Raw genomic sequence first — 20,697 nt, 5'->3', positions numbered from 1 at the left:
ATTTCGGGAATGAGTCTTCAAATACTGTATTAGGGGCCACTAACACCGATATAAAGGCATCCGTAAAGTAGCATGGGACCTTTAGTGCCCCACTTCACTCAAAAAGAATAGAACAGTGTAATATGACTGCATGATTAATATGACTGCATGATTAATATGGCTGCATGATTAATATGACTACATGATTAATATGGCTGCATGATTCATATGACTACATGATCAATATGACTACATGATTCATATGACCGTGTGATGTCTAGAGAAAGCGCATTCTGGTTACAAAAAGGTTACAGAAAGCTTAGCTGAAAGAAGACAGTGCACGTGCGTATATTTGCATAACGCGATCTGATTGGGTGACGGATCCGTCGCTGCCTGAAAAGGACGGACGGACGGACAGACCCACAATGCACTTCGGGAGCGTCCCACGCAAGGCCAACGCCTTTCATACCCGCTGCGCGTCCGTCGACGGGCTGCAGCTGCGGGCGAGAGGGTCCGCGATCTGCCTCCGTAGCGGCTCCAACGCGGCGTGCAGGTGGACCCCGACACGGGTCCGTTTCGCGGATAGGGTGAGGGTTAGGTTTAGGGTGAGGGTGAGGGTGAGGGTGAGGGTGAGGAGTCAGCGTGTGAGTTTGCCTGACAGGCTGCCTGTCCGATCCTAGCGCTCACCTAGTTCACATCATAACCCGCTGTAGGGCCGGTCCGTACGGGGTCACACCGCGGGGAGAGAGGCGCGGAGGTTGTGTTGTTTTACTCACCTCGTTACGGTTGCTGTCGGTCAGACTGTGTGTGTCCCAAAACGTGTTGTGTTGTTCTCCTGACTGTGTGTTCACACCGCACTTTGTCCCATTTCGCCTATTCGCGCGAATAGGCGAATGTTGCCGCGTGACAAATCATAATCTGTCGCTGTGCATTTTTGTGTGCATTCGCGGGGCGAATTATTCGCGGGGCGAATTTTTTTTTTGCCTGGCAACAGTCCTTCATGCCAATTCAGTCTCTCATCAACCATGGCCGAGATAACCACCATTGCGTGTCTGTATCTGTTGTGGAAGAGGGAGAGACGTCGGAATGCCCGTCGTTTATGGGTTCATCATGTAAATCGGAGCCGTACAGAGCTCGGTGAATTTCACCGTCTTCTCCAGGAGCTCCGTCTGGACGACGACCGCTTCCAGCGGTATTTGAGGTTGACTCCGGCCCAGTTTGATGACCTGCTAGCTAGGATCGGTGCTAGGATTTCACGGTTGGACACCAACTACAGGCGCTCCATCTCGGCTTCGGAGCGCCTGTCCATCTGTCTCCGGTGAGTGCTAGTTTCATAAAGTTGTGTGTCGAAATCGAACATAAACATAAACATTTTCCATGGTAGACAGCGCCATTTAGTGGACGTAGCAGATTACATATTCCGATGATTGATTGATTATCCTCTGCCGACAATAGTATAGTATGTAGTCAAATACAATAAATAGATCAATTATGTTGATGAAATATTACTCTTTGTAAATGTGGCTTTTTTTTTTATAAATAGACGTGGCAAAATGATTGTAAATGTATGATTGTTACACCTATAGTATCTTCACTACAACATTTCATTTCAATTATTATTTTTTTTTTTATTCTGCAGATACCTAGCCACTGGGGACTCCTACAGGACCATCGCCAACAGCTTCCGTGTTGGGGTCTCCACTGTCTCCGGCATCATCCCTGATGTTGCCACTGCCATCTGGGACTGTCTGGTGGAGGAGTTCATGGCTGTGCCCACAACAGATGGGTGGAGGTCCATTGCAGGGAGGTTTGAGGAGCGGTGGAATTTCCCTCTTTGTTGTGGAGCATTGGATGGCAAGCATGTGGTCATCAAAGCCCCTGCTCACTCTGGATCCCAGTTCTTCAACTACAAGGGAACTTTCTCTCTGGTTCTCTTGGCAGTTGTAGATGCGGAATATTGTTTCCGGGTGATAGATGTCGGGGGCTACGGAAGAACCAGCGATGGTGGGATTCTGGCCAACTCTGCTTTTGGTGCAGCGCTTCAGTCTGGCACCCTCCAACTGCCTGCTGACCTGCCACTACCAGGAGCTGACCACCGAGGACCACAGCCACACGTCTTTGTGGCTGATGAGGCCTTTCCACTCCGGAGAAACCTCATGAGGCCATTCCCTGGTCGCAACCTGCCAAGAGAGCGCCGGGTATTCAACTACCGTCTGTCCCGGGCTCGGCTGGTTGTGGAGAATGCCTTTGGGATCCTTTCTTCCCAGTGGAGGGTCTACAGGCGTGCCTTCGAGGTCAACGTAGACGTTGCGGAGAAGTGTGTGAAGGCTACCTGTGTTCTCCACAACTTCCTGCGGAGGACAACCCCCCCAAGTGCATTGAGGGGGAACATCCCAGTTGGTGAGGAGGACCCACTGCCAGGTCTGGGAAGAGTTGCTGCCAACAACTCAGTGAGGGAAGCCATCAGGATTCGGGAGGCCTTCACATCCTTCTTCTCCGCAGAGGGAACCGTCCCATGGCAGGACAACGTGTAGCGCACCAGCACACCCAAAACGGCTCTTTTAAGAGCCACCCACAGATTACTATTGAGCCTACTTCCTGCAATTACTATATTCAGTGTCACTCTTCTGAATTACATTATTAATTAAATTTGTTAATGTTAGTTTGTTTATATTTTAAATCAGGTAACTGTGACGGTCCTGAGCCGTCTTGCTTCCCTTCTGCTGGCCTCTGTTCTTCTTCCAGGGAAGCTGATTGCCTGGCCACCTCACTGAGGGATTGAACTCACCTGCCGGAAGCCTGCATAAGATGGGGGGAATCCAACATGGTGCTCTCACTCTCCCACCTGGAAGGCTGGTGCTGCCCGGCACCCAACTGGGTTTTGTTTGGGGTTGTTATTCTAGCCCTTTAGCCTTTGTTTGCATACTCATAGTTTAGTTTAACTGTTCGGTTCATATCACTCAAACACCACACTACTGAATACTGATGTGTTTTTTTTTGAGTTACTAAATAAATGTAACGGGACATTTAACTCTCCCTGTGTGGACCTCCTGTTCTTGTTTGTGCTCAACAAGCTGGGCACAACATAACTAGCAAAAATACCTTAAGCAAACATGAACTATACATCAATAGTCAAAGTTGCAAATAATTTGCATCAAACAACATGACTTCAAGCAGTGCAATGGTAGGAAGATGGTTTGGAAACTGGATCCTATAATGGCTAGAGACCCAATTTAATTGTATAGAGGTAAACCAGCTTTACATGTCTACATACATTACACCAAATTATCAAAAAGTAGCTATGGTTATCTTTGGATAAATGAAGCATACACAGTAGCGTAAACAGTGTGTCAACTGTATTTTTAAAATAAAGAACATGAAGCCACATTTAAAAATAAATACATTTATTTGTGCAGCCGTGTGTGTGTGTGTGTGTATGTGTGTGTGTGTGTGTGGAAAAAAGAAAAAAAAAAAAAAGGACATGGATCGTTCCCTGCAACGATTGTCACCCCAGTGAACCTATTTATCTAATTGTCCAAATTAAGCAATACAGAGTTATAGCAGGAGTTTGCTTCGTATAAAAGTTTATGAATTTGAAATTTGATTTCCTCCTTGGCATGGGGTGGCAATCGCTGCAGGGAAGGAAGCAAGCCTTGTAAAAAGTGTTCATCTGCTGAGAGAGCTGGAGCTGGTGCTGGAGTTGGAGCAGGTGGAGGCGGCCTCCTCAACACCTCCAAGAGGCACCGCTCTATTTCATCGCCCCTCCCCTCCACTCTCCTTCTCCTTCTCCCTGTTTGAAAAGGAGACAACATTTTTGGGTCAGGAAACAGACAAAAAATACATTCAACATGAAAGGCTATGAATACATAACTAGTCATACTCAAAACATAATTCACGCATAGGGACCCTCATGACCACATAAACGAAGTGTAGCATAAAATAAATGTGATTTCTCTCATGTTAAATGACATACCTGGGGCGAAAAGAGGAGTAGCAGGAGTGGCAGGAGTGGCATCAGCAGCAGGGGGTGGTGGTGTTGGTGGTGGTGGTGTGGGTTCAGAGGCAGCAGCAGCCTCCTCCATGCTTGAACAAGCGACATCTTCTGAGGTGACAAGAGGTTGTTATCAATCTATAGAACAAATAATGAATTTGTCATGCTGTGTGTGTGTGTGTGTGTGTGTGTGTGTGTGTGTGTGTGTGTGTGTGTGTGTGTGTGTGTGTGTGTGTGTGTGTGTGTGTGTGTGTGTGTGTGTGTGTGTGTGTGTGTTCACTCATCGACCAACCTCCTGTGTCACTTGCTGTCCCTGCTGCTGCCTCTGAACCCTGGTCCTCTGCGATCCTGTCTTCCTCGACCCCCATGTTGCTACTCGTCTCCCTGGGAGTAACAAACGGGTCGAGGAAAGACAGGATCGCAGAGAACTTCCACTTTTTAAAAGCCCCTGCTGCTGATCCACTCCTCTTTCCTTCTGTCTCCTTCCTCCTCTCCCTCAGGTACGTGTCCCTGAGCCCCTTCCACTTTTTTCTGCACTCGTCCTCTGACAAGAAACAAACCTACGTTGTGAAATCCGAACTGAACTGTTGAATGCTAACTGCTAACTCACTAGCTTGGTTCATAGTAAAGTACTATTGATAGCTGGAATAAAGTAACTTTTAAGTAAAGTAAATTTTAAAAACTTACCACCCAGCCCGACTTCCTTGCTGACCTCCAGCCAAGCCTTCATCTTCATGTTTCGGTTTTTGTACCCGGAGCATCTGATATTAAATATAACTGGGAACGACGACACTGCCAGTATTAATTTTTCTTCCATATTGCTGTCTGATCTGGATCAGGCAGTGAACGCTACGTCACTCAGGGAGTGGACGCTGATTGGCTGTTTCAACGCGAATGCCGCGAAGAAGTTGAAATATTTTAACTTTATTCGCGGCGCGAATCCACGTGAACGCGCTCGCCGTTCACGAGGAAAAATTTCGCGCTGTCAATCAAATCTTGTCGCGCGTATCGGCGAAAAAAAGATTCGCCCGATTCGCGTCTACACGTTCACTTAACATTGAAACGTGTCGCGGGGCGAAGTGCGGTGTGAACACACAGTGAGGGAGAGAACTGCTTCCTCCTCGTCGGGTTTCTGTCAACCTTAAGTTTCGTTTCGCGAACATCACGTCCTCTCCTGGCCCCGACCCACGGACACACGCCCCGTGTGTGTGTGCGTGTGTGCGTGTGTGTGTGTGTGTGTGTGTGTGTGTGTGTGTGTGTGTGTGTGTGTGTGTGTGTGTGTGTGTGTTCTTTAAGATTCTCCCCACCGAACGGGGCGCCAGAAGAAGACACGTTGTTTTAACTCTTTGTGGTTTTCTATTTGCTTTGTTTGATTTTCCTTATGCAGTTGTTTTAGTCCACAAATAACAGGTTATAAACCTGTAGAATAGAAAGGCTACGGTGTAAACAACAATATTGATAGCAATAATATACTATCAATTCTGAATAATATACAAACATAAATTACAATAGTCAGTATTTAGTGTTATAATAATAGTATAATATATAATATAGTATAGTATAAAATAATTAGTGTTTAAACTGAATATGCAACAATTCCCCGCACAAGCAACATTGCACATTAAACACTAAATATACATTAAACATTGCACTGCCATGCAAAACAGTGAGTGTAGTTTTAAGCAGCAACGCTGAGCACAGCAAACCATTACCTGTGTGAAGCGATGAACTACATTACCCAGCCTGCACCGCAAACAGGACGTATTCTCGTGTGACAGCGAAGACGCCCCAACTCCAAACATTTCCAGGGATACAGAGCGTGACCAGACAGACCAACTTAAACCGCGGCTCAATGGACACAAACAGCAGCTTACCGGTGGCGCGTCTCTCCTGACGAGACAACGCGCTGAGACCAGCGCTAGCTCCCGTTTATAGCGCGTGCCCGTAGTCAACGTGCCCATGCACGAGATTCAAACACGCCCCTTTGGGATTTTACTGGTTCGACTGGTCCGCGCTTCAATCAGGTGAGCGGACCTCCCACTTTCACCTCACCTGCTTTACGTTGCTGTTGGACACCCGTGACGTAGTGAACGTAACAGTGTGTGTGTGTGTGTGTGTGTGTGTGTGTGTGTGTGTGTGTGTGTGTGTGTGTGAAGAAACCTTCGCTGAGGTATTCGAGGCTGTGATTGGCTGTCACAGAGAGGAGGCGGTTCCTGTGAGGTAGCCGAGGCTGTGATTGGCTGTCTGGACTTCCAAGCACTTCCCAGAACTTCATTCTTCTGCGCTGAGGATCCCTGAATCTTTCTCTAAACCCACTCTATCTTTAGGTTATTGGTTTATTATAATGATGTGATATTGTGAAGTGTGTCTGTGTAACGCTTATCAATCTTACTATAGAGAAAACAACGTTAGGTAATGTTGCAATAGATTGAAACCTAATGTGTTAAATGAGTCACTTCTCTTCAACCAGTAGAAACAGAGCGTGGCGCGAGCGTGTGTGTGTGTGTGTGTGTGTGTGTGTGTGTGTGTGTGTGTGTGAGTGAGTGAGAGACAGCCACAGAAAAGACAGAGAGAGAGAGGGAGAGACACACACAGACAAAGATAGAGAGACAACAAGAGAGAGACAGACAGACAGACAGAGACAGACAGACAGACAGATAAACAGACAGAGAGAGAGAGACAGACAGACAGACAGACAGACAGACAGAGAGGGAGAGAGAGAGAGACAGAAGCTGCTTTCACACATGTCCTCCGTCTTTTCTCCACATTTGTGGATCAGGAGGTTTGACCGTGAGGGTCATTCACACTGACTCACACTTGACTTTGAATCGAGGATATTGTCTCGGCTGTTCTTTATTTTGGGCCGTGGGTACAGCAGGCAAGGTCAGCTCGACTCCACGCTTTCAATCATTTACAAAACCTGCAACTTCAAACAATTATTTTATTTATTTTACAATTCAAAAATGAACAAAACTGTCTTCTAAATGAAGGAAATGATACTGGGAAACAAATAAACCATCATAAAATATTATGAAATAATTTTATTACACGCTTAATACCACAAAAAAATCACACCTTTTTAACAAATGAAAGTGCATATGAATAAACAAAGTGTCAAGTTGGAATAAATCACACGTAAAAATCACACCAAATAATAATAACAAGGAACACAAACAGTCAACAGATGAAGCAGTGAAAGTGTAAAGTGTGCTCAAGCGTCTGTCCTGGGGCACAGGCCCTGAACCGCGGAGGCTCCGAGGTCCACGTAGGACCATCCCCATCCCGTCCGTCTTGGTGTTGATGGGGCTGGGGCCCCCCCGGTGCGTGGGCAGTGTACCGGGCCGGGGGGGGGGGGGGGGGGGGGATGCTATCTGGGGCTCTGGCCTCCACGCTGCAGTCGGGGGGGGGGCTCTGTGCACCATGGGGCTGCGGGGCTGACAGCCTGTGCAGCGCTCGCTCCGGCACGGAGTCGAGGTCTGAGAGCCGTCGGTCCGGTCGGGCCGCCTGTCTGTCCCGGTCCTCCCGCGTCTCTTGCCGTGTGCGGTCATCCCGCTCCCGGTTCTCTAGGACCCTCAGACGTTCCCTGTCCTCCGTCCTGCGGTCCAGTTCTGCCAACTGCTGGGTGGCTTCAGCCGCTGACCCAGCGCCTCTTTGTCCTTTTACTCAAGGGCGGCGACAGCAGCTGCCTCTGAACTGAACCGTTCCTCAGCCGTGTTTCTTATCACCGGGTTCGGCGTGAGAGTGTCCGGGACAGAAGACGTCTCTGAGCTGGACGGTGACGGCATGACGGTCTCCATGCTCTCCGACGGGGAATCTGAGAGGGCTGCCACTTGCATGCTGCCAGTGGCTCGTAGCGGCCTTGTGGAGCGCCAGCCCCCCCCCAGATCGTCTCACACAAGTCCTGCTACTGGCAGGTTTTGCGGTCGTTCCCACTTTTTTTGTTGTGGTCTACCACGGTGGTGAACTGCTTTTAGAGGGATTTTAATTTCGTGATGAGTTGTGTCCTTCCCTTCACAATTCCCATTTCAGCAAAAGCTTCTTCACCACACGGTCGTACATGACTGCGTCTTTCGCAGTGCCCTTCATGTGTGCGATCACCGCACTGTCGGCCCTCAAAGTAAGCAGCTGAAAAACCTCTTGGTCTTTCCAGGCCGTTCTCGTTTTGAGTCGTATGTCTCCTTGCCTCTCCTACATATGCAGCCTGCTTCTGGCGTGTTTTTTGTTCCCGCCATAGGGCGTGTTCCCGCCGTAGTGACGCTTGAAAGCGTCATCAACACGCCCACTAACGTGAAGTGAGAAATGCCGACATTCTACTGCTCATTCACATGTAAGGTAATTAGCATTTCCTCTGGAGAAAATACTACCTCGGGGGTAGTATTTTTTCAGGAGGTCCAACGTCAGGATATGTCATTCACATATACGGCACGTCCGTAGAATAGACGGAGAACAGACGGATCCTCCGACCGATCTGATTGGACATTGGAGCCAGCCAATCGGTGGATGTGGACGCTGGCATAGTGAAGGTTATCCTGCCGTTCTATTGGTTCACTCTGTGCTGAAGGAGCCATGCGATTGGTCCCAGCTAAGACGTTGTCGTACACAGGAACAGGAAGAGACTGACAGGGAGAGAGGGAGAGACAGAAAGGTCCACCTCCTTGCTCGCAGTGTTCATTCTGGGTCCAGGATAGTGTGTGTGTGTGTGTGTGCAAAAGAAAGTACGTTTACATTAAGGTGGATTCATCCAAAGGTACGTTTGCTACGCGTGGTCAGGGGTAAAAGGTTTAAAGGTCAGGGGACCTTTAAACGCACCTCTGCTGGCTTATTAGCCGTCGCTAGGTAGCTTAGCGCCGAGACGAACGGGGGGGGGGGGGGGGGGGGGGGGATACTGCGTCTGATAACTGGACCCAGTGGGCCTGTTGCGACGTATAGACGCAGTGTATTCATCCCCCCCCCAGACTCCCCCTCCGCTTACAGTCTGCAGCCCATTCTTTACACTTAGCGTCCTCGCTGTAAATATACCATAGCGGTATATTTATATATATATTATATATATATATCATACCGTTCATCACGCACCGTTTCTCTCTCTCTCTCCGTGGCCCATCGCGACGTTGGGTTAAACGGCTGCGTTCAGTGGCTCAGCACACAATGTGCCATTAGAGCGCTTATTCATGCCGTGACGTCACCGGTGAGTGGGTTGGCTGCACGTCTTTGTGTGGTCACAACGTGCGAGGCGCAGAGGTAGAAATGGTTCCGGGTTTGAATCCCTGCCCCATGGTCTGTGCTGTGAGTGTCTTTTATGGGATGTTGCAATAGCACAAGATCTTTGTGTCTTTTTTTACTGGTTTGGATGATTGTCTGTGTTAGGCCCGGGCGATAAAACAATCAATGATCGTATCGTGATAGACTTTTGATCAATATAAAACATGTTCAATATATATCAATAAGAGACTGGACCACTGAATCCAGCAGCTGGGTTTGTTACACAAACACGGTTCCGTACTTATTTACAACATTTGAGTGTTTTTCATCGTTGTGTCGACATTGGAGTATTGATCGATGAAGAACAGTGGAAGGTCGTATTAAGTGTTAAACAGAAGTGTTTAAATCCAGCATGGTGATTCCTAGTCTTTTTAGGTCATTAAAATGATCAATAGTTATCGATTTTCGATCAATATGATCACGTTATATATATGGTGATATGTCTCTCAGCCGTATCGCCCAGGGCCTAGTCTGTGTCATGTGTGTATGTACTGCGTGTGTACGGCCTTATCTTAACCTTAGTGGCACTCAGACCGATTCCAATGACCCGCGTTGACATGGCAATAAGAGTTATCCATCTATCTGTGGTGCGGCGTATCGCTGCAGTCAGAGTCGATATGGCCCAGTGAGGATGGGGTGAGGTCACACGGCGTGTTTGTTGTTGTTGTTGTTTCCATAGCGCCAGGTGTCGCTCTCTCTCGCTCTCGCTCTCGCTCGTTATCCGTAATGAATGGAGAGAGCCTGGAGTAAAAGCACTTTGCTCGTAGGAGGGGTCAGAGTTGGAGACACTGAGCACATCCGCCATTGAAAAGGAGGGGGGGGGGGGGGGTGTCTCTCTCTCTCTCTCTCTCTTTCTCTGCCTCTCTCGCTTTCTGTCTCTCGCTCTCTCTCGCTCTCTGTCTCTCTCTCTCTCTCTCTCTCACTCTCTCTCACTCTGTCTCTCTCACTGTCTCTCACTCTGTCTCTCTTGCTCTCTCTCTCTCTCTCTCTCCAGCTCTCTATCTCTCTCTCTCTCTCTCTCCATCTCTCTCACTGTCTCTCACTCTGTCTCTCTTGCTCTCTCTCTCTCTCTCCATCTCTCTATCTCTCTCTCTCTCTCTCCATCTCTCTCTCTCTCTCTCTCCATCTCTCACTCTGTCTCTCTCTCTGTCTCTCTGTCGCTCTCTCTCTCTCTGTCTCTCTGTCGCTCGCTCTCTCTCTCTCTCTCACTACTTTTTGACTTGGTAGTAGTAGTTTTCTTTTCCACATCAGAATGGCGCTGCTCTCCATCCGCTCCTTGTCCCCCACCCCCCCCATGAAGCCTTTTAAAAGGCTTCATGCACTTCTGGTTGAGAGACCCTTGGAGGAGACTAATGACCATCATGGAGGAGGCTGTGGGCCTCCCTTCGTCTTCGTCCTTCTTTGAAATGATTCCTCCTCATCACTGCAAGGAGTGGTGAGCTGGTAGGACTAATTCAATCACTGTATCAGTACTAGTGTTGCTTTCCTCAACGAAAATGATGACTAAATATCGTCGTCAACGAACCTTTATCACGTGAGGAAAACGAGACGAGACACAACGAAAATGCTGGTCATGTGACGATAACGATAATTAAATATATAATGCAATATTGTAGACGAATAAAAACAAGACTAAATGTGGTTTACAAAATAAAAACTATGCTAAAATGTGTCTTCATTGTCGTTGACCAAAACAAGGCGAGACAAAATGTTCTAATTCAGAAGATGCTGCGGTGGGTTAACGTCAATTTAAGAAATCAAAGTTAAACAGAGAAAGGGAGCGATGGCCGGCCAGCCGGGGATCGTCTTTGGGAGAAAAAGAAGAGAGGATATTTGGACACACTTTCATTACATAGGCTGTTATCTCTTAAAGGTTTTTATGATGCAAAATCTGACTTCAGTTTACAAGGAATACAAGTCAGACACACACATTTCATTTGCACTTTTTTCAAGCACCTTGTTTCCATTTATGTTCAACTTGAATGTAATCATTTTTTTCTGCCACTGTCATGTGATGCTATTTTATTTATTTATTTGATTTAAATGTATGTGTGTGTACTTCTAGCATATTTGGTTGGTAAAATAAATATGTTGTAAATTCAAATCAGAGCGTCTTCTGTGTCTGGAATGGATGTATTCTTGAGTCTATAAGGGAACAATAATATAATAATAAGATAACCTTGTTTGAATTGTGAAATGGGTTTGGCTAAATACAATCTTTGACTAAAACTAGACTAAAACGTCATCAGTTTTCGTAGACTAAAACTAGACAAAAATAGTCACGGACAATTCAGACTAAAATAAGACTAAAATGCTCAGACTTTTAGTCGACTGAAACTTGACATGACTAAAAGGAGTGTGACTAAAACTAATGAAAACTAAAATGATAGCTTGACACAAACACTAGACTAAAACTAAAAGTAAAACAGGCCGCCAAAAACAGCACTAATCAGTACTTCCATGGCTGTCTCCTCATCGTCACTGGCAGAAGTCTTTCCAGCCCCCTGTTTGTCAGACCTCCCCCACCATGGTCCCTGTGTGTTCCCCTGGACGCACTAAAACACTGTGGTCACAAGGTCAGGCGTTGTGTTCTCAAGCGACACCCCAGCGCCTGACCTTGTGACCACAGTGTTTTAGTGCGTGTTGATCAAGCAGGTCACAAGTCCTCAATCTGGTGACTGGAGTCTGACTGGAGTCAAGTCACTGGACTGGAGTCCCCCATCTCTGATAAATACACATCATGTATGAATAGAAGAACCTACACAAGAAGGATCATATGTACACAAATATCCAGACCTCAGCCACCATAGGGGGCCGGGGGGGGGGGGCGGGGGCCTGAATAGTTTAGTTTACGGCGTTTGGCCGCATCCTCCTCCAGCGCCTTTCTTTTTCTCTCTCTCTCGGCACCGCCTTTTCTTTTCTTTTTTACCCGGGTTGGGGTCCATGGGTTACAGTACTAGTCGAAGCCTCGACTCTCCCTCTCTGCTCGGCGCTCGCTACACACACCGCGACTGCAGCATCAGTGTCACACACACCCCTTCCTCCGCACGCTGTCTGTGTGGTTGATACGGACTGTTGGGGCGGGTGTTAATCAAAACAAACCAATCGCCTTGTCCTCCTCACATGCTAGTGGCCTGAGTGGCCTCTGATTGGCCAGGCCTGCCTCTCTGACTTAGAAAAAGGGGGGGGGGTGTTACCGTAGTGAGTTGGGGGGGGGTGTTACCGTGGTGGGGGGGGTGTTACCGTGGTGAGGTGGGGTGTTACCGTGGTGGGGTGGGGGGGGGGTGTTACCGTGGTGAGGTGGGGGGGTGTTACCGTAGTGAGTTGGGGGGGGGTGTTACCGTGGTGGGGGGGGTGTTACCGTGGTGGGGGGGGTGTTACCGTGGTGAGGTGGGGGGGGGGCAGAGGGAGAGAGAGAGACTAAAACATTTGTTGTTTTATTTATCTTTTCTGATTAATATATTATTCTTAAGGCTCTTATGTAACTATAGCGGCCCTTTGTCACTATCGACGCACGCTGCGGTTTAAAGGGCTTTACGCGTGCCAATAAGTGCAGGTGTATGCAGGTGTAGCCAAAGTGCATAACACAGCAACTGTCCAGTCAAAGCTTCTCTTTTTGTTGCAAATTTATTTATACAGCCGACTCGAATACTCACTAAAACACAACACATTCTCTCTGTGGCATAGCACGGCATGGCACGGTCAAAACCGTATGAGTTCCTCAGTGTGCGCACCTGCGCTGATTACCCACCTACATTTATCACTTCAGGCCAATTACCTGAACAGAAATCGCCACCTACTGGCACAAAATGTGTACAACATTACAAAACAAAGAAAATGACCGATTTGGCTCCTACACACCGGCCCCTAATTGTTAATGGCGTGTAACATAACAATTCAAACAAACAAAAAAAAACAAAAGGAGCCAACTGTTCTTCTTAGTGATAAATGTATAACAATCCCATTAGTGCAAAAACACCAATTAAACCTCACAGGCTGCCATCAGCAGGCAAAGTTTAGTTACAGGCCTTTCCATAATACTAGACTTTGTCTTGAGACGAACAGATCGCACAAACCCATGCTTGTCAGGAAAGGTTTCCAGAACTTTACCAAGCAGCCAAGAGCCTCGAGGAGCTGTTGAGTCCACCACTAACACAATGTCCCCAGCAGCAAGACTTCTTTTCCCCTGGCTCCACTTCTGCCTCTCCTGAAGCAACAGAAGATACTCTTGCACCCATCGCTTCCAGAACAAATCTGAGAGGTATTGGACCTGTCTCCACCGTCGTTTGACATACAGATCTTGCTTCACAAACAATCCAGGTGGTACAGCAGGTTTGCCCTTTAGGAGGAGAATGTGATTGGGTGTAAGAGGTTCAAGGTCGTTCGGATCCTCTGATAACTTGGTGATGGGCCGATCATTTAGTATGGCCTCAACTTCACAAAGAACTGTATGCAGTCCATCATCATCCAGTGTTTGTAGACGCAGAACAGAATTGAGCACCTTTCTGATCATCCGAATAACACGCTCCCAAACACCACCATGATGGGACGCTGCAGGTGTATTGAAACTCCACTTGATTCCATGTTGAAGCAGTGCTCCCTGTATCTTGCTGTGATTCAACTTTGCAAGAGCCTCACGCAATTCTCTCTCCGATCCAACGAAATTAGTACCATTGTCAGACAACATGTGAGTAACTTGGCCTCTTCTGCTCATAAATCGCCTCAAAGCATTAATGCATGCATCAGTGTCTAATGAGGTCGCCATCTCCAGGTGAACTGCTCTGCTTGACAAACAGGTAAAAATCACTCCATAACGTTTACACATGCTTCTCCCTCTTCTCACCTCAATTGGTCCAAAGTAGTCGACTCCCACACTTGAAAATGGAGGGAGATCAGGCAGAGTCCTCTCCAGTGGCAAGTCCGCCATCTTCTGTTTACCTGGTTGTACAGTGAAGCGTCTGCAGGTGCAACAGTCAGATATCACTTTCCTTATTGCTGAATTAGCCCCTGTGATCCAATAACTTTTCCTCAGTGTGGACAATGTGTGGTTTCTTCCACTGTGGCCCAACTGACGGTGGATGTGCCTTAAGATGAGAGTTGCCACATGTTGATCTTTAGAAAGAATAAGTGGATGCTTACTCTCCTCCGGCAGTGCTGCGTTACTCAGCCGCCCTCCAACTCTCAGCAGGCCATCTTCCAGGCGTGGATCCAGTTTGTACACAGAACTTCTCTTTCTGACTGATGACTTTCCAGACAAGAGTGTGTCAATTTCCTCCTTAAACCGCTGCTGTTGAGCATACTTAATGATGGAAACCTCTGCCTCCAATAGGTCGTCTGAAGAAACACTCTGCCCCCCAAGTGTCTTTCTGACCCTCTTCATCTCCAACTGCACGTGTGTGGATTGATTGATTGGGTCAGACGCCAACTCCTTTCTCACTTGATGTAACTTCAACAGAGCTTTCTTCACCTTGAGGAACCATGCAACTGAGACCTTCAGTCTCTGCCAGCTTGAAAAATAAGTGAGCAGCTGGTCAGTAACACTGGGTGAGTCTTTCACAATTACTGCACTCACAATGAAGTCTCCTTTTACTTCTGGGTCATCCAGAGAAACCGCCATTTCCACAACACACTCTGGCCAATGCTCCTCTGACTTCCATAGGAAGCTGGGCCCTTCCACCCATCTGCTGCTAGTCAACAGTGCGTCCACCTTCATACCTCTGGATGCATCATCAGCTGGATTCATTTTAGAACCGACATATCTCCACTGTGACACATTGGTAGCATCCCTGATGGTTGAAACTCTGTTTCCCACGAAGGTATGAAATCGTTTATCTTCATTTTTTATATATTTCAGGACGGAGGTGCTGTCTGTCCAGAAGACTGAATCTTCCAACTGTAGCTGCAGCTCTGCTCTCAACATCCTGTCCACTCGAACAGCAAGAACCGCCGCTGTGAGCTCCAAACGTGGGATAGTGACCTGTTTTAATGGTGTCACTCTTGCTTTTCCAAGCAGAAAGGCGACGTGAACATTATGCTGACAGTTCTCCATCCTCACATAACTGACGACACCATATCCACATTCACTTGCGTCGGAGAAGTGATGCACACGAGCATGTACAAGCGGTCCAAAATCCTTTGGCTTAATGCACCTCTCGATCTTAAACTCTGCAAGCTTGACAAGCTCCTCCAGCCACTTTGTCCAGTGCTGCTGTATGTCACCTGGTAAGTTGTCGTCCCATCCAAAGTTTCTCCTGCATAGCTCCTGCAGCAACACTTTGCCTGGTAGAGTGACTGGTGCAATAAACCCCAAAGGATCATACACTGAACTGAGCAGAGAAAGCATGCCTCGTCGAGTGTAAGGTTTTTCCTTCATCAACATCCTAAATTGGAAGGCATCACTCTCAATGCACCACTGCAAACCAAGGGCTCTTTCCAAAGGAAGACTGTCTCTGTCTAGGTCCAGCTCCTTTAAGTCCTTGGCTCGATGCTCCTCTGTGACAGTATGCAGCACCACACGGCTATTACTGACCCACTTTGTCAGGTGAAATCCTCCTCGTAGGCAAAGAGCTGTGAGATCTTTAATCAGCTGAGCAGCTTCCTCTTCAGATGATGTGCTCTTTAAGCAATCGTCCACATAAAAGCTTTGCTTCACTGTGTTGGTGACATCAGCAGGGAAGCAGGCTTTCCCATCCTCAGCTGTTTTCCTGAGTGCGTAGCAAGCGCAGCTCGGGGAGGAAACGGCTCCAAACAAATGAACAGTCATCCTATACTCTGTCACCTCTTGCTTCATGTCACCCTCAGGCCACCACAGGAAACGAAGAAAATCTTTGTCCGTCTCTGCTACTTTAACCTGGTAAAACATCTTCTGTATGTCTCCCATAACTGCTACAGGCTCCTGCCTGAACCTGGTGAGCACTCCCAGAAGACTACTGGTGAGGTTGGGCCCCTGCAGCAGCTGACTGTTTAATGATGTTCCTTTAAATGTTGCTGCACAGTCAAACACCACACGCAGAGTATTCTTCCTTGGATGGTAGACTCCGTGGTGCGGGATATACCAGACCTTTCCTTCAACACCATCCAACTGATGCTGTGGTACCTTCTCTGCATAGCCATTGGAGATTACATCAGTGAAGAAGCTTGCATATTCCTGATGGAACCGCTCATCTCTCTGAAATCTCCTCTTGAGTCCCAATAACCTTTGCTTGGCCATAGACAGATTGTTTGAGAACGTGGGATGCTCTTTCCTGAAAGGCATTTTTAGACTGTAATGTCCATCCTGAAGCTTTGCAGAATGACTGACAATTTCCAAAAACCTCATGTCTTCTCTTGACATTTCCTCTTTATCATAAGCTTTTTCATTGAAGTCATGCATGTACTGACTGGTGAGCATTTCCTCCAACTTCCTCACAGAAATCCTGTTCACTGTGGCAGAGAGAAACTCTGTCTCCAAGGCACCACTGCTTCCACTCAGTGGACCATTAATGATCCATCCCAACACAGTTCTAATAGCGTACGGGCCATTCCCGTGGCTGTTGATGACCTCCCATGGTTCCAGCAATTTGGGAGCGTTGGCTCCTATCAACAAATCAACGTTTGCTTTTATGTGTGGGATGTGAACATCTGACAGGTAAGACCATTTATCCAGCTCCTCAGTTGTTATTATGTTATTAGTGGTGACTGGCATTTTCCTTTGGCTCAGGACCTCTGGGAGACTATAAAAGTCATTGCCATCCAACCCAGCCACCTCCAAATCAGTGATGGAATAAGCTGGAACAACAGTCTCCTGGCCCATCGTGCTCAACAAAAAGCTGGTTCCTCTGCCTGTAACATTCAGCCTCTGCATGAGATCTTCGGAACAGAACGTGGCTGAGCTGCCAGGGTCCAGAAATGCATAAGTTTGTATAATGTAATTTCCCTTTGCAGACTTCACACTTACAGGAAGAATTGGAAGAGCACAGCCATCCTTACCGGCCCCTGTATGACCACATGTTTGGAAAGACGCTGGTTGTTTCTTTTGCTCTGGAGCTGCTGGTTGCCTTTTGATGTGCAGCACAGTGGGATGAGTTTGACCACAGACTTTGCATGTTAAGCGCCTCTCGCATTCACGACTCATGTGACCATCACATAAGCATGCAAAGCAAACTCCCTTTTCCCTCAGAAGTTGAATTTTCTCCTTGTGCCCTTTCCCATTAAATAGTTTACACTCCTCCAATGTGTGACTGTATGAACAACAAAGACATCCAACTCTAACTGACTTCACAAGCTCTGCCGGTGGCTCCTCCCCCCTTTCTGATGAGGTCATGGATGTTACAGTGGTGGCAACAATGTTTCCTTTCACCCTGTTTCCAGGATAAGACTTAAACCGAGTGAGAGTCTTTGTGCCGGCCGCAGCAAATACCTGATCCTGGATGTCGCCGAACAGAGGATCAGAAAGAATTTTAACATGACGCTCCACAACGGCAACCAAGTCAGTAAAGTGAGCTCTCTGTTGTGTTCGTTCCATGATTCCATGAGCAGTGGATCTCCATTGCTCCCTCATTTTGTACGGCAGCTTTGCAAGAATGGTTCTCATATTTGCAGGCATATCCAACTCTTGCATATACTCCAGCTCCCCCATTACATTACAACAGCCACGCAAAAACAAAGAATACTCTTGAAGTCCTTCAACATCTTCAGCCCTTATAGACTGCCAGGCTAGAACCTTTTCCATATAAGCATTAGCAATCGTATATTGATTTCCAAAATGTTCTTGCAGCAGGTTCTTAGCCACAACATAGCCGCGATCCGGAGCCAAGTGCTGGCAGCTACGTACCAGTTGTTGTGGCTGTCCTCTGGTAAATTGCTCCAGATAGAAAAGACAATCTGCTGCTCCTGTTTTATCCTCCACTCCTTGCTCAAATGCTTTCATGAATGCTCTGTACTGTAGAGGGTTCCCTTCAAACACAGGAATATCCCTTGGTGGCAGAGATCTTGTTATTTGCTGTTGCACCAAAGCAGCTGTAATTTCGTTTTGTCTGTGCATGATGGTAAGTATGCCTTCGGATCCACTTTGAGGTTGAGTGAATTGATGAGTGCTTTGAGGCTCAGTGAATTGAGGCTGAGTGAGTTGATGGGTGATTTGAGGTTGAGTGAATTGATGGGTGATTTGAGGCTGAGTGAATTGATGAGCGATGCCAGGTTGAGTGAATTGACGAGTGATGCCAGGTTGAGTGAATTGATGAGTGATGCCAGGTTGACTGATTTCCTTGTTTAATTGAAAGGTTGTCATTTGACCTTTAAGCTGGTGTGAATTTCCCATGATTTCCTGGTGGTCATGCATATTGTAGTGATGTTCAGAAGCCATTTTAAAACTTGAGCCACGTTCCTTTGGTCGCACATCAAGTGGTTTATTTGGATTTATTGAACACTGTTGTTGTTGTGTTGATTTCCACATTCCAAGCTGATATTCATTTGCCAAAGGATTTAAGACAATCACAGGCTCACTTTTCCCCTTTTCCTTTTCCAGGTGAGAGCTCATTGCACCTTTGGATCTTGAACCAGTACTGCTCACCTCAGAGGATTGCAACACTGCCAACTTAGCATTTGTTGCAGCTATTTCCGCTTCCAAGTCAAGTTGTTCTCGTTTCCTCCTCAATTGTTGCTCTTGCTCCTCCAATGCATGCCTTTCCTTCAGGGCTGTAGCACGGGCAATAAGAGCAGCTTTATCAGCTTCAGCTATTATGCGTGCAGAAGCAGTGCTTGATCCTCCACTGGCTCTACTTCCTTTACTTGAACGTTTGCTTCCCACATTAGAAACGCTGTCATTTGGGCTGATGTCATCCACCACCCGCCCATATGCATGTGCATTGTTTTCATTGTTCGTGACATCACCATTTTGCTTGATACCAGCCTCATTTTTATTTGCATTATCCTCATTGTTTGCAACACCAACAGTTTCTTCATTGTTTGCAGCACCAACAGTTTCTTCATTGTTTGCAGCACCAACAGTTTCTTGAATATTACCTTCATTGTTTGAAACCCACATTTCTGCATCACGAACACACTCATTTAAAGACAGCAATTTTGCTTTAAACCATATTTCATGTTTTTCTTGTTCATCACTTGGCATGAAACCCAACAACTGTTCATGTATAGATTTTGCATCATCACACACAACCCTTAATTCATACAAAGCATCACAAACCATTGTTTTGTCACCCTTTGTGATTAGATTTTTCATTGAGTCTCGTATATTGCTAGCTTTACTCAGCTTAGCCTTTCGTTCTGCTTGCAACCTTGAAAGCTTATCGGCAAGCGCCTTTTCAGTCATCACAACCTTTCGTCCACTCGCGGTTTCCATGGTTACAGCAGACGCCGTGTCAGTCAGTCAGTCCACAGTTCGCAACAACAAAGTTCACGCAAAGTCACTCACTTATTTGTTTCGTTTACCAATGCATTGGATTTATTCATTCCCCCCTAATTGTGTGCACACAGGTCAAATGGCCATTGTTGTGTAGCGCTATTCATACTTCTCGGCATCTGCATCCGTGAGCTGGGCGCCATCGGTGATCAGCTGATCCGAGCGTGCTCCGCTCCCTCGCCGCTGCTGCGGTCTCCAGCCGAATCGCTGCCTACGCCTCCACAGCCGTAGCCGAAGTCCGCCGCCCGAATCGCTGCAGCCGTTCCTCCAGCCGAAGCCGAACTCCGCCGCCCGAATCGCTGCAGCCGTTCCTCCAGCCGAAGCCGAACTCCGCCGCCCGAATCGCTGCAGCCGTTCCTCCAGCCGAAGCCGAACTCCGCCGCCCGAATCGCTGCAGCCGTTCCTCCAGCCGAAGCCGAACTCCGCCCGTACCGCTGCGGTGGCTCCTCCGGCTTTTGTCGAACCCGCCCGACTCGCTGCGGCTGCTCCTCCAGCTGATGCCGAACTCCGCCTCAGACCCAGACTCAGTAGCAACGGCAGCTCCTCCACTCGTCCTCCCACGATATGGCTTTCTTGGGCAGCGAAGGCCCACAGCTCCCACGCCAACAGTTTCCCAACGAGTCCAATGGGAACCAGGTTTTGACAAGTATAGCGGCCCTTTGTCACTATCGACGCACGCTGCGGTTTAAAGGGCTTTACGCGTGCCAATAAGTGCAGGTGTATGCAGGTGTAGCCAAAGTGCATAACACAGCAACTGTCCAGTCAAAGCTTCTCTTTTTGTTGCAAATTTATTTATACAGCCGACTCGAATACTCACTAAAACACAACACATTCTCTCTGTGGCATAGCACGGCATGGCACGGTCAAAACCGTATGAGTTCCTCAGCGTGCGCACCTGCGCTGATTACCCACCTACATTTATCACTTCAGGCCAATTACCTGAACAGAAATCGCCACCTACTGGCACAAAATGTGTACAACATTACAAAACAAAGAAAATGACCGATTTGGCTCCTACAGTAACATTATTTAGTAATAAAAGGAGAATGATGATGGGCTGAACACA

At 47.4% G+C, this 20,697-nt stretch overlaps 1 protein-coding gene across 1 annotated transcript in view; it reads right to left on the bottom strand.

The window, feature by feature from the left end:
* LOC311369525 (E3 ubiquitin/ISG15 ligase TRIM25-like) overlaps nucleotides 1-549 on the bottom strand; it is a 67,148-nt gene extending 66,599 nt beyond the window's left edge. The window contains exon 1 of the mRNA XM_084487745.1: nucleotides 449-549. The gene's annotated coding sequence lies outside the window, so the exon portion shown is untranslated. The remainder of the gene's footprint in view (nucleotides 1-448) is intronic.
* Nucleotides 550-20,697: the final 20,148 nt, after the last annotated feature.

The sequence above is a fragment of the Micromesistius poutassou genome (genome assembly GCF_964030765.1).
Source record: "Micromesistius poutassou genome assembly, chromosome: 24".
NCBI lineage: Eukaryota > Metazoa > Chordata > Actinopteri > Gadiformes > Gadidae > Micromesistius > Micromesistius poutassou.
Note: the sequence above shows the minus strand (reverse complement) of the source record. Positions and strands in the feature narration are given on the sequence as shown.